Below are 13,848 nucleotides of genomic sequence, written 5' to 3'. Positions count from 1 at the left end.
ATAAATAAAACTTGCGTGCAAATTAATTCATGTAATGCGGAACTAATGTAATACGGAACTGCTGTTAGATGCGCGGGTTCTAGGGACACCTAATCTGTAGCCCCGCCTTAGCTCTGAAACTAGCCGAGCTCCTCCGCATACATGCAGTTTTTTGTAAGGTCGACGGTCCAGTGAGTGAGTCAGAGATAGCAGCACGAAAAGATGAGTGTGGAGAGTGATGGCAACCCACAAGAGTTAGAGGACCCACCGGCCTCTTTTCGAGACTGTATGGCTGCAGCCTGGAGCCTCCCGTGTCAGGCACTCTCGTCTCAAGCCCTGAAAAAAAAACTGTCCCACTTCTCCTCCCTGCAGTGCTTAACCAGCCTTTAGATAAAAATAATTAAAGTTAAATTAAAGGGAGAAGAGCTTGGATGTTAAACAAGAGCTTATTCATTATTTTTACCTACTGTTAAAAAAAGCATATACAGGCTACTCTTTTTGCACTTGCTCTGTTTACTTTAAGTTTTTATTTTTGTATTCCTCCTGAAAGTGACTTTATTTTGTGGTTGGATTGATAGCCTACATCTGGCTTCAGGTTGCACTAAAAATTAATTTTACTTGAACAGTGCAGTATTAAACAATTTTAATAAATAGAGATTTGAACCTTATTGAAATTTGTTTTGTGTAAATTGTTAATAATTGAGCAATGGGAAAATAATCGCTAATTGAAAAATTAATCGTTAGATTAGTCGACTAATAAAAATAATTGCTAGATTAATCGTTTAAAAAATAATCGTTTGGGACAGCTCTACAATAGTCCTCATAAATCGACCGGAGTTTAAAATATCAACACAGACAAAACGGAAGTAAACATCCAACTAAAAAGAGTGAAATCCGGCAGAATTTCCGACAGCAACGGAGCAATCCCGGAAGTGGAAAGTCATGGATATAGACTAGCGCTCAATTAATGTGGCTGCTCAGCCCAGGAGGAGAAAATAGTGGTGTACATCAGACATCCTAGCCCTAATGCTCAGCCCAGAGACAGTGTTTCAAGGGAAACAATATAAATGATTTTATCTCAATACTTTAGATGTAGCCCACAATATTCATAAAAACTCTGCCCACAGCTGTGACTACATTGTATCCATCGTTTTATCTCACGCTTCTATTGAAGGTATAGAAATATGTAAGAGCTGCAATATGATGTGTTGCGTGTTGGTGGTAAAATACTCCCTCCTCCACACACACACACACACACACACACACACACATACCCACACACACACACACACACTTAAAGTAACACACATATAAATCCACATTGAGTCCAGGTTTGCTCCTGCTGCTGCGCTTGTAAAACTCCTGCATGGCACTGAGAGAACTACAGCACAGCACACGAGTATGCACACACAGCAGGAGTGTTGACAGGCTTTTCTCTGCTTGCGTCAGAGAAATCCATTGCCTTTTTAATTACCCTGCCTCCGCTATGAGGGCAAGTAGATGCATGGCGATGATCTATGAATCTCTGCAGTGACATAAGATGAAGGAGGCAAGATGTGATGATTAAGGTTGTAGCTGATGGAGGAGGGTAATCCAGCCACTTTTCCCATCATCACTTTCCTTTTCCTGCTCTCTTGTTCTTGAAGTGGCTTGCATTGTCTCAGGTCTTCACGTGCAATCTGTCCTTGTCTCCCTGTTTCTAGCTACCTGACTCTCATAGTTTTCGATCTTCGTTCAAGTAATGCACTCTTTTTTATTTGGCAAGCCACTCCAGATGGGATTTGTAGCTGTGCAGAGAAACACATAATGCAATCACAGCATGCAATGCCATCCACAGACAAATTGAGAGGAGGCAGCTTGGACGTAGAGCCACGGTCGTACCATGCATCAGCGGCTTTAAAAAACACCCATTTCCTCTATTGCATCTCTGTCTCTTCCTCTGCTTTTTCTCCATCAGCGGTGCACAAGGCTTACCTTCAGGTCTCTGCAGGAGTTGTTAGCAGGCTCCCTTCGAGGCATTTCACAGCTGCTCTTCTCCCCAGGACTGCGCACTCCTTTCCTGGCTTTGTTCAATCAACAACAACCCTCCTGCATCTCTCCTGCCACCCAGCTCCTTCTGCTCTTCACCGCTCTCTATCTACTCCTGTGTGAGAGGGGGGTCTGTCTGTGCATGTGTGTGTGTGTGTGTGTGTGTGTGTGTGTGTGTGTGTGTGTGTGTGTGTGTGTGTGTGTGTGCGTGCGTGCGTGCGTGCATGCGTGCGTGCGTGCGTGCGTGCGTGTCTGTGTGTGTGTGTGTGTGTGTGTGTATGTGTGTGTATCTGAGGGGGATAGGGAGAGAGAGAGAGAGAGAGAGAGAGAGAGAGAGGCAGAGTGGGTGAGAGAAGAGATGGAAAGGATGGAAATATGTGTGTGCTCTCTCTTGAATGCACCTCTCTTCACTTCCACACAGAGATTGGACCTCTTGTCTCACATGATTTGTCCTTCATAAGAATGTTTGTTTATTTGCACAAAGCATCAGTATATGTGTGTGTGTGTGTGTGTGTGTGTGTGTGTGACAGAGAGAGGGGGAGAGAGAGAGAAAGAATACATCCACCACATGGCTCCCTTCTCTCTGCTGCAACGGCAATGACACAAGTAGGAAACAATATGTGTAAAAAGTCCAGTGTACACAGAGGTAGGAAAAGAGAGATGAGAGTGTGTGTTGGGGGTGCAGACAGGGAAAGAGCAATGGTGAAGAGGAGTGTAGTATAATCAATTGCTTGAAAACTGCAGTTGAAGAAAAAGCCCTCAGGGTCTGAGAAAGATATAAAGTGGAAGCAGAGAAAAGAGTCTTTGGGGGAAAAAAACATGCAGAGCAAGACAAAGAAAGAGCAGAAGAGGAAGGAAGTAACAAATAAGTAAGAGAGAAGCGTGAAAAGGACAAGGTAAAGGGGAGCAAGTCATTTCTCCTCAGATGTCGTCTACAAATCAGGTTTGCTCATTAGGCATGGGTCAAAAGTAAAACAAATTCATAAAACTTAACAGCAGAATGGAGCATGTTGGCTCATTTATCCCCCCTATTTGAAATTATTTTTCGGTTTCTGCGATAGGGAAGAGTGTGATCTACGATCAGGAAGTGTGTGCACATAAGAGGACATACAGTGCAGACAGAGACGGATGGATGGATAGCCTACTTGACACTGAGATGTTATTAGGCATAGAGAAAATTGAATGTAGACATGACATAACAGAAGAGGAGTAATGAGAATGAGAGCAAAGAGAGAGAAAGATAGGGAGACGATGATAGGTGGGGGGGAGGAGCGACAGAAGCAGCTTTCACCAGAAAGCGTCTACATGTAATTCCTGCATTGAGTTTGGGAGATTTATGACTCTGCAGCCCCCTTGTTCCTGCATGTGCCCACACCCCCCACCCCCCTCCCTGCTGAATCGCAGAGGCACAGCGAGATGGCCGGGAGACACTTCTTCTTTTACCAGCCTTGACCAGCCGGGGAGCCAATGACAGCAGATTATGGAGCATATCAAGGGGTGAGGCTGCAATAATGAGAAGCTTGGGATTAGGCTATGGGATGCAAGTTCTGGGCCACGCTCACACATGCTCCCGAGGTAGCGGTGCTAATCTCATCTGTGATTACGAAGTGATGGTGATGTTAATTGTAAAAATTCAGGTCCTTGGGCGTTACCGCTGCGTAGATCCTGCCTGTGGATAAGCCCCTCGTGGTTCAGATCCGGGGCATGTGTAATTATTTCCCCTCCTGATATGACACCATTATTGATCAAAGCAGAGCCCCCTCTCTTCACCTTTACTGGCTCTGCTGAAATCAATTCAGTTGATTGTACCATCTCAGATTATTCACACATTAATAAAGCTTCTTGGCATATTCATTGTTACAAGTGCTTGGAAGAAGACGTAACGACGAGATGTGTTACATAGTGTACATCATTAGACATTAGATTTGCATAATGTTAACACAACATAATAGGTTCTTCATTGGCGATTTAACAGATGATCCATTAGAATGATCACATTGTGGATTATACTGCTAAAGTGGACTGCAGGATGAATACAAATAGTATTATGTATGTTCTAAGTCCGATTTAATATTCATCAGTAAAGAGATTTCCATTTGAAATAAAATGAACTCTAGTTCCTGTATCATTGTGGGAATGTGTTATTTTTGGTATTCTTCTTGCAGACTAAAAAATAAATAGGCATCACATGTGAACTGTGGCTTGAATCTAAACATGTAGAGATTGTGAAAGGGAAATAAATTATGTAAATAATAGATTTTCCCATTCTGCTAAAACAGTTCATGATAGCAGATATTAGGGGTCAGTGTAGATTCTCATACAAAATGCCTCAGTCCAAATCAGCAACAGCAGCTCATAGTCCACAACGTGTGTCAGGCCATGGTCATCAGATGCAAAAAAACCCCCATCTTTTCAGATGTCATAACTGTGGAAGGAGGAATTAGTTCTTCCTTGCATGGAGTGAGGAGGTAAGGAGGAAGTATACTTTTTCTTAATCCTCTCTTAACTCCCTTGGCACTGGCAACCCCAACACTCCACTGCCCCAACCTTGCTCTCCCATTCACTCCCTATTTGGCTCCATCCCTCTTTGCTTTCCCTCACCTCCTCCCAGGCTTCATTAGCTCTGATTGATCCTCTTGTCAGAGCATGTGGCACCGCGATGAACTGCATTGTTACAAGCAGCCAGGAACACAAAGGTGCGGGGATGGAAATCAGAGGACAACCACAGTGAACATATCAGTACAAGGGCATAATGAAGGAAGTTGGGTGTCTGAGCATGTGTGTCAGAGTGTGCGTTGAGATATACCCTAAGAAAGAGAACAAATGTGTCATACGTTTCACTACTGAATAGTTTAGCAGCAATGCTGAAGTTGTGTTTGAAGCTGCTCTTAATGTGCACTATGCATGGTATTATCTAAAATATTTAACTGCTAAACCAAGGGCCTGTTTTGCATTTGGTGTTACACAAAGAGCAAAGCTGGAGGCCGACATTTAATAGCATGGAGAGCTGGTGAATGCATGAAGAGACAAGGTATGTTTGCAATGGAATGTGTGTAAATTATTGAACAATCTATCTGAGCGAGCTGGCAGAGCTTTACCTTAAACTAATTCATCAATGTTAACATATTGGCACAACGCATAAAACATGCAAGACAAATGCAGATTTAGGAGCAAAGCAGAAACTATTATGAACTCCCTATGTTATATATTAATGCAGCACCATTTAAAAGGAAGGTTAACTTTAGGGAATGACTACATCTATTAGTGTTTCAATTATGAATTATGTGAGTGTGAAGATCTACAGCGCAACATTGTGCTTGTTATATATGAATACATAATTTAGAAATACTGTACAGTATGCATGTTTTCATCTTGAGCACAGGAACATTCCACAGTGGAGGTCTTAAAATTAAGCAGATCTGTAGGCATTGTATAACATCATATCCATTAAAAAACATTGTTTAAACTGACATATTAAACATTAATCAACTACAAAGCCTGGATTATTTCTCATTGGCTCATAGGAAAATGTTTTTTAATTTAGAACCTTGTCAAGGTTTTTATTAGAATATTTTGGCATGTAGATGCCATTGGGTCCAAGAATCAACCATAAGTGTTTATATTCTATATTATGAATTGGTCGAACAGTGTGTGTCTGATCCTGGCCTGAACACCACTACACAGTCTAGACACGGTGACACCATGTGGAGGAAAGAGGTATAGCAATAAGTGATTAAATACAATCACTGGCCGAGGCTCTGCGCTTGGAAGATGTTTAGCTGTTACAACTATCTTGGGGGCATCCTTGAATCTTTGCTACTCTGGAATTGTAAACTCTTATACAGTAGCATATGCCAGATCTGAGACATTTGCAATGGTTTTACAAGCTGTAATAATGAAACAGCAGATTGCTGTTTTTATTCTTTATTGTTTTTATTGTTCACAATCCATCAGTTAGTGACCGTCTAAAGCAGGTTGAAGCATGCAGCATCTCTCTGTTGGTCTCTCTCTGTAATAGCTACATGTAATAAGTGGCTGATAAAATTGGTGAATGCTTAGATTTTCTCCCTCAAACTTAGGGACTGTTCGTTATTTAATTAAGGTGCCACCGGAGGAGTTTTGTGGCCTCTAACCTAAAAAGACTTGACCCTCCCCTCGTCAGTAATAATTTTCCTATGACCCTCCAAAATGATTTGAAAAAGAGGCATGACCCTCCCCTCGCGTGCAAGTTTGCACTTAGCAAAGAAGTACAGATGCCATTTTACAGCCATGACGTACAGGAGTTAACCTCTGCATTCTCATCTTACACATCACACTCCTCTGTTATGGCATGGTGGCCATTTCAGTAGATTTACTCACTAACATTGTTGTGGAAACACAACACAACAAACTAAATGCACACTTCATGCATTACTGCATTACTTCAAATACTAAGTTCCTCCTCTAGTAAACTAGTATTCACATGAAATAAAACAATAAAACATTAAGACCATTCAGCAAATGACAATGGGAAATAACAATTCAACACTGGTTGCTATGGACTTGTTACTAGGCTTCGTCAATGTATATTTTAGCACATAGGTAAAGGTGCCGAAGCTGAACATTATATTCCAAAACATATATGTTTATTTTTAAAGCAGATTTTAAATTACATTGTAACAATTTAACAATTCGCCCTTATGAAATCCAATCGCGGTACGGCTGTTTTGGAACGCAATAGACAGACGCTTAAATTCAACTAAAATGTAACGGTGAACAATCAGTGTTGGACCTACAGTCTGTTGAGATGCCTCTCCAAATGCAGAAACGAAGCGCAGTCACACCATAAAACGTTAAGACACGTTGAAAAAAACAATCCGTATTTTGCCGTAATCCAATGACATGGAAAAAAAGTAATCCACGGCGATCAGTAGATCCACAAAAAGGTAAATGATACGGTGTATCCAGCAAGGCATACGAGCGTCACATTCACCAGCCAGCTCCAAACAGCTGAACGAGGCCTCTCCACTTCGCTGTTTAAACAAACTGGAATAAACGTATAAAAATCCAAATCTACACAAAACCTGCAATCAATTAGTAAGCTGACATCACATTTATATACATGGCATTTAGGAAACCTTTATTGCAAGGTTGGCACGGCAAGATGTCCAGACTAGTGCAACAGTAACATTCGTTTTTTGCATCCTGCTGCTCCCATCATCAGCCAGATAATATTTTTTTTACTAAAGCAGTATATGAAATGTGATGTATTACCTACCACCATTTAGTTGTTTTGTGTTATTTAAGATATTTATAAAATATCTGGTCATGCCAGACGTAATTATTCCACTCATTTTTTAAACAATGCAATTACTCGTTTGAGCCCCTAGCAAACTCCTCGTATGCGGTCAGACCCATCTGCTAGGGGGCCGAGACTGAGAGCTACATGGATAAATATGCACCAAACAAGCCACTTTGAAATTTTGCTCTTTTCATGAATACAAAAGTTGGGTGACCCCCCCGCCCAGACTAAAAAATGTTGGATGACCTTCCCCTCAACAAAAAATGAAAAAAGACATGACCCTCCCCTATTTTCCTCCGGTGGTCCATTCCATAAATACCGAACGGTCCCTTAAAACTCAAAATTGAATTAATCTTGCTTTGTTGTCATCACTTGCAAACATTTGCATCTTATTCCAAGTCTTGTGTGTGATCATGTGGGTTGATGTGCCCTGCTCTATGAATAGCAGACTTAGCGGTATATATTCACAGACCACAGATTATTATTATTTTTTTCTACTTCCTTAATTAATGTTTATGTCAAGAGCATGTTTATTTGAGTTTAACAGTCCAATTGCATGTGTGACTAATATTCTACCTAATTAAATCATCAAAGCTATAATTTGGGGAAACATTCCAACACTATGAAGATGTCAATTCTTGGAATCCCTATTTTTAAAATTAAATAGTCCACTTGACTTTTTCAGTCTGTTGCCCACTCGCCCATTCTTCCATATGCTTCAGTCCATCAATGTCAAAAAGCTTTGACATCCATGCTTTAGGGCAACCTCCTCCTCTAATGGCTGTGTGTTAAAAACATATAGTCTGCAGGGAACTGCTGTCAGATTGAGTTCTTACTGAGAGACAAAGTCTTGTATACATTCTGAGCATCCCTGCAGACAGAAAGATCTCTGCTACTCTCCAGCTCCAAAACATTCATGTGAGTGTATTAATAAACAATTTTAGAGACACCTTCTCTTCTCACACACGTGCTTTTTCAATATGCAGGAAAGTGCTGTCAGGCCGTCATTATAACCACTGCAAAGCAGAGATTGGTCTTTGTAACATCATTTTTTTTCTTTTAGTGAATATAAATTTTACACACAAACACACACACAGGAAGCAGCCATAAAATAAGTATAAATGTATGAATTGTGATATTGTTGCTGAATGTATCCCCAAAGAGAAAAGGTATAATCCCTGGAATAGAACAATAGGTCAGTGTTCTCTTGTGGATTTTGTCGCTGGGTGTCACTTTACATCTTACAAAATTGTTTTGACGCTCATTCCACACATGACCATGCCAAGCAGCGCAGCGGGGTGAAAAAAGAGGCGGATTGAGAGAGGTGATTTTGAGCTTATAAAAGGGGTTTCGTATTTACTTTTCCTTTCATTGTTGCTTATTCAGGCTACGTGGCTGCTAAATCAGGCAGAAGTCCTTTGAGAGCTGGGCTGTATGGCAGAAAGAAGAAAGACAATATCATAGTGTGACTTGAGAATATTGAGTTGAGGACAAAAATACATGTGTGATGCCCCTGTGACCATGGAAACCTCCAAATTGCTGATTGATTCAGCAGAGGAAGGTGCCCCAAAGATCCTCTGCATGGAGTTTACACACCTACAGTTAATTACCATCATATAAAGTCATGACATACAGTACATCAACATTAAATCCAGGTTGTTTGTTTAGGAAAATAATACATAAATACAATTTTTTTAGTTTTTATTCCTGGTCATGAATTCCAAGGTTTTTACTTGTCCCTTTATCTCTACACATGTCCACGGGGCACATAGAATCACACCTGCTCTTTAAGAAACAAATAACTCTAACTGATCGCCCTGCAGAACACATCTAACATAGCTGCCCTTTAATGTTTATGCCATGCATTTAATCTTACACTTCATTGCCTACTGTACATACTGCAGTCACATACCATCCATCTGCTTATGAAGCTGAAATAGGTTATGACAGTCTTAGAGATCAACCGTGGTTATGAAAGGATGCAGTATGGCATGGTAAAAACATACACAATTCTATTAGTTTTGATGAAGCCAATAGTAGGTGGACTGTCCTGTAGTGGAAAATCTCTACAAACCCTGTTGACCAGGCTTTTCGTTCAGGCCTGACAGCCCAAGTCCTAATGCTTCCATTGTTATGCACATTGTACCCAAAGAAATCAATACTGGATGCACAGATATGGGCTTTTTTCTGCATGCCTACATCTCGTAATTGTCCATAAGGTGGTATTGCACAAATGCACGCTGACATTAAGGCAGCGAAGGGCATTGACATCGGCTGAGAAATACTCCGCAGCATGTTTGTATCATCACAAGAGGCAAATGCTTCACAAGCAGATTGCACAGCTTGTGATTGAAATTTTTTGCATTAAGCACTTTGCCATTTTTACTCTGAGAATGATGGATATGGAATATGAATGCTCAGTGACCTGATGACCCAGCAAAATGGCTGCCATCATTGTACGTACCCCTCATACCCCCAAACACACACACACACTCTGCTTCCGCACGCACGTGCAACCATCATCCCCATGTATAGATCTATTCAGTTCAACCAAAGCAAATCATAGAATATGAAGCCACATAGCAAATGTCATGTGTTGCAAAGCACGCCTGGATCACTATTTAAAAACTTAAAAATAAGGGTTTGTTTCTATTTACACCAGAATTAAATAAAAGGTTTTAGCCCGATGCTCAAGGCTACATTTCAATATTAATTCTGACTGCAGTGGAATGTTTTTCTTGCTTTTTTGAAATAGTTAGATGTGGTTTGCAACTGAAGTCTTTAAAAAACTAATTCTAAAAAAGAAAAATAATGGGCATGACAGGAGCAGCAACAGCAATGGGTTCCTTTAATAAAAAATAGCCAAATCAAATCCTTTATAGTGACTTATTTCACCATCAACTACTAACAGACTAAGTAGTGTGCAAGTGTTTAAAGTGTGTGAATGTACCCGAGTCAAACTTTCGTTTAATAGCATAATTAGGACGGAAGCGTCACTTTTAAGATTGACCGTATTCTCGCTTTTCGGTCAAATGGCCTTTTGAATGGGATTACTAAGGGTACTGCTATGATAGCATCAAAATCACTATTTTTAAAACACTAAGAAGGCTCGACACAACATGAAAGTTTGCTCGAAGTATCACCAGGGACTCTACACATGAACTCGAGCATTGAGAACATTGTTTGTGTACACAAACTCTTTTTTACTTTTTTGTTCAAAACCTTTCTTTTTAGTTAACTCTGTGTACACAAACAATGTTCTCAATGCTCAGGTATATGTGTAGAGCCCCTGGTGATACTTCAAGCAAAGTTTCAGTGTTTTCAGTGTTTGTAGTGTTTTAAAAATAGTGATTTTGATACTATCATAGTAGTGCCCCTAGCACTCCCATTCAAAAGGCCATTTGACCGAAAAACAAGAATATGGTAAATCTTAAAAGCGGCGCTTCCGTCCTAATTATGCTTTTAAACGAAAGTTTGACTCGGGTACATTCACAAAAAGACCCCTAGGCTGCATTTTGGCGAGAGTTACGCTTTAAGTTATAGTTGCAATTGTGGCTCAGACTAAGGGAGCATTAGTGAGACAGGATATGAGTCTTACAGGGTCATGACAACATGTTGGATGTTCAACATCTGCAAAAGGAGACCTCTGTCAAGTGTAAACAGACTTAAAATGAGATCTCTGGTCTTGATTTCCCCATGTTGTCAATTGAAATCATCAATTGACTGCTAATAAAAACAATTGTAAAGTGGCTTTTCCTAACTTCTGTCACTGCTGATTTGGGGGGCTGGAACCTACAGCACAATACGGGCCTGAGCTCCAGGTAACAACAGAATCAATATTGTTTTTGGACGCACTGGCACACTGTTCAATGTTTACGCAGTACGGCTCTGACTTTTGAATTCACTCTTTCCCACTAACCTGCTTTGAAGTGTATATCATGTATTTGTAGATGTAATTCAATTCTTTTCATCTAATAAATGTTGACTGTTATTTTGTGTGTGACTCTGTGACTTTTCAGAATTTAACAGGGGTATAATAAAATCTTTCTTTTCAGCAACAATAAATATTTTAATTCTAACAATGGCACACATGACTACTTGCATGTGAAAGGGGTCGCTCGGAGTCATAAACCTCCACTGACAATTATCATACGATTCTGCAATTACTCTCAGCTCTAAGGAGCTTTATAGTGTCTTTCTGCTCATTGTTTTGGTTTTCCAGCCTGCAACATTACATCAGTCTCCCTGCTTTCATTAACGCCGTTTTGGGCCTCAGCCGGCAGCTGTTATCAGTGAACGAGCTCCGATAAAGTACCCGCAGCACAAAATAGCAGACAGACAAATTTAGCAACAGGTGAACATAATGGAGCATTTAGCAGCTAAAGAGCGAGATATTACCCTTATGAGTTGGTGGGGACCAAAATCAGAGATAAAAGAAGAGTAAATATTGGACTTAAATAAATACGACTCCAAAATAATGGTTTGAGATCATAGTCAATTACTTCTTTTATGAGTGACATATCAATATCATTACCATCCATAGATTTCTTTATTTTATTTTATTTTTTCTTAAACTTTCTGACCACTTCTAATACATCATTCTCACAAACTCCCCTAAGAAACAAACATATATAATTCCAGGTTTGACTTTGTGTAAATTTCATGACTTATATATTATAAAACAATATAATAGAAATGAATAAAAAAACTGTGCTTATTGCGTAAATATGTGGCTAAACAGATGGTAATTGTGATTATTATAATTGGTCAAGTTTATTTTTGATTAAACAAGGAATTCCATCACAGTTACAAGGTTGTCTATAGATTAAGAGATGCAAACATTGTATTTAATCAGCCAAGAGACATGTCTCCATTGGAGCTGTTTCATCTTTTTGATGCTGTACTTATCACTTCATTGGAGGTTACCAGGTAGTTCTGACTGACCACTGCCAACCTTATAGCCCTAAAGCTGATTGCCAGAAACTGGTACAGAAACCAGCATTATCATTTGAATGCTCCGATTGATGTGAAGAGAAACTATCATTGTTTACTATCACCGTGAGACATCTAGCTACGGCATTTGAGTGCTGATCTATATCTTATCATTGAGGACTCGCAATGTGAGTATTGTCTTTATGTGCTGATCAGCTCAATGATGATGTACCATATCTTTAATATTTAATAATGCTACTTTAAAACATTATTCCTGTTTATACATTAATGCAGTATATTGCCTCAATAATGCCCAGTAAATTGCGAATTCAACTTGCTCAATTTGAGCAGTTTCACTTCATAGATTTTGATTGATAATTAAAATCATCTTTTCTGGTTTTATCATAAAGAGAAACAATACAATTTGCCATAACATTTTCAGAAAGACATTGTGAATTTTTGTATTCCCATTTATGGCAGCTATATGCACTATTTTGCAAGATATTTCATAATAGAATGCCTAAAAAGCTGTACAGCATTTGGGGAAAAATTATAGTTGCCAATTAAGTAAAACAATCATCCTGTAGAGCCTAGTTCCTGTTTTGTATCTAATTGTTCTCCAACTGTTTTCATCATTCTGAAACCAGAACTAATACAAATGTTGAGGATTCTCACTACTGCCACTTAAAAAGAGGCAAACAATTGTCTGATGTTTGTTTTTTACATAACTTAGGTAGGGTAGGAATTTTGCATAAACATTACTAATTCTAACTCTGTGAACTCTACTAAAAATAGGTTTAGTTCACAGAATGAAAGGGGATATTTTTTCCCAGTAACAGGGCGTTGGCTCTGTTGATTTGCCATTCCAGTCAGAAAGACTAAGGGAAAATGACACACAAAGCAACAAAAAAAAAAAAGGAATTTTAAATCCCTAAGAACTCTTGAGAAAACATTCGAGCTGGAGCCCCATAAGATTAACCCCCCCCCCCTCCCCCAGCTCTGCCCCTGATAATAAGTTATGTTGATATTGCTGATGGTTTTCTTCTTTCTAGTGGGACTTATGGGGGGACATTTATTAACCAGCAGCAGTAATAGTTTCAAATTTCATTGACATCAATCAAATGCAGCTGCCTCAGCTTTTAGGTTGTTAAACCAGCCTAACAATCAGTGCAGCTATGTGGTCTGGTGGCTATTTACAGGCCTTTTGTCTGATATAAAAGGAATAAAAACTAAGCTGTTGTTTAAACACATGGGCAAATCACCTGTATAAAAAAGCTTAACTACAAAGGGTTTTTCATCCTTTTACAATAGTGAGGATTTAGAAAAGAAAAAACACACAGGCAAGCCTAATCTTGTTTTGTGTCAACAGTTTTGTATTGTGGCTGTCAATAGAATACACTTTCTGCTGCATGTAAGTGATACTGCAGCCTTTTCTGTCACTTTTTTTTGCAGGGAACAATTGAGGTGAAAAATGACTCCCATCATAATTCACCATTCTTCTCCCCTCAGCATTCAGAACATCTTGGGCTCGTGAACTGATTTGGTTCCTGGCCGACCCTGAAAAGCTGTATGTTTGGATGTAAAGCATCTTCTTTTTTCATCTCTGCAGCTTCTGTTGTCTCGCTCCA

At 39.6% G+C, this 13,848-nt stretch overlaps 1 protein-coding gene across 1 annotated transcript in view; it reads right to left on the bottom strand.

The window, feature by feature from the left end:
- The window catches only part of kcnj5 (potassium inwardly rectifying channel subfamily J member 5), a 30,661-nt gene extending 28,457 nt beyond the window's left edge, over positions 1 to 2,204 (bottom strand). The window contains exon 1 of the mRNA XM_031290879.2: positions 1,954 to 2,204. The gene's annotated coding sequence lies outside the window, so the exon portion shown is untranslated. The remainder of the gene's footprint in view (positions 1 to 1,953) is intronic.
- Positions 2,205 to 13,848: the final 11,644 nt, after the last annotated feature.

The sequence above is a fragment of the Sander lucioperca genome, chromosome 8 (genome assembly GCF_008315115.2).
Source record: "Sander lucioperca isolate FBNREF2018 chromosome 8, SLUC_FBN_1.2, whole genome shotgun sequence".
Lineage (NCBI taxonomy): Eukaryota > Metazoa > Chordata > Actinopteri > Perciformes > Percidae > Sander > Sander lucioperca.
Note: the sequence above shows the minus strand (reverse complement) of the source record. Positions and strands in the feature narration are given on the sequence as shown.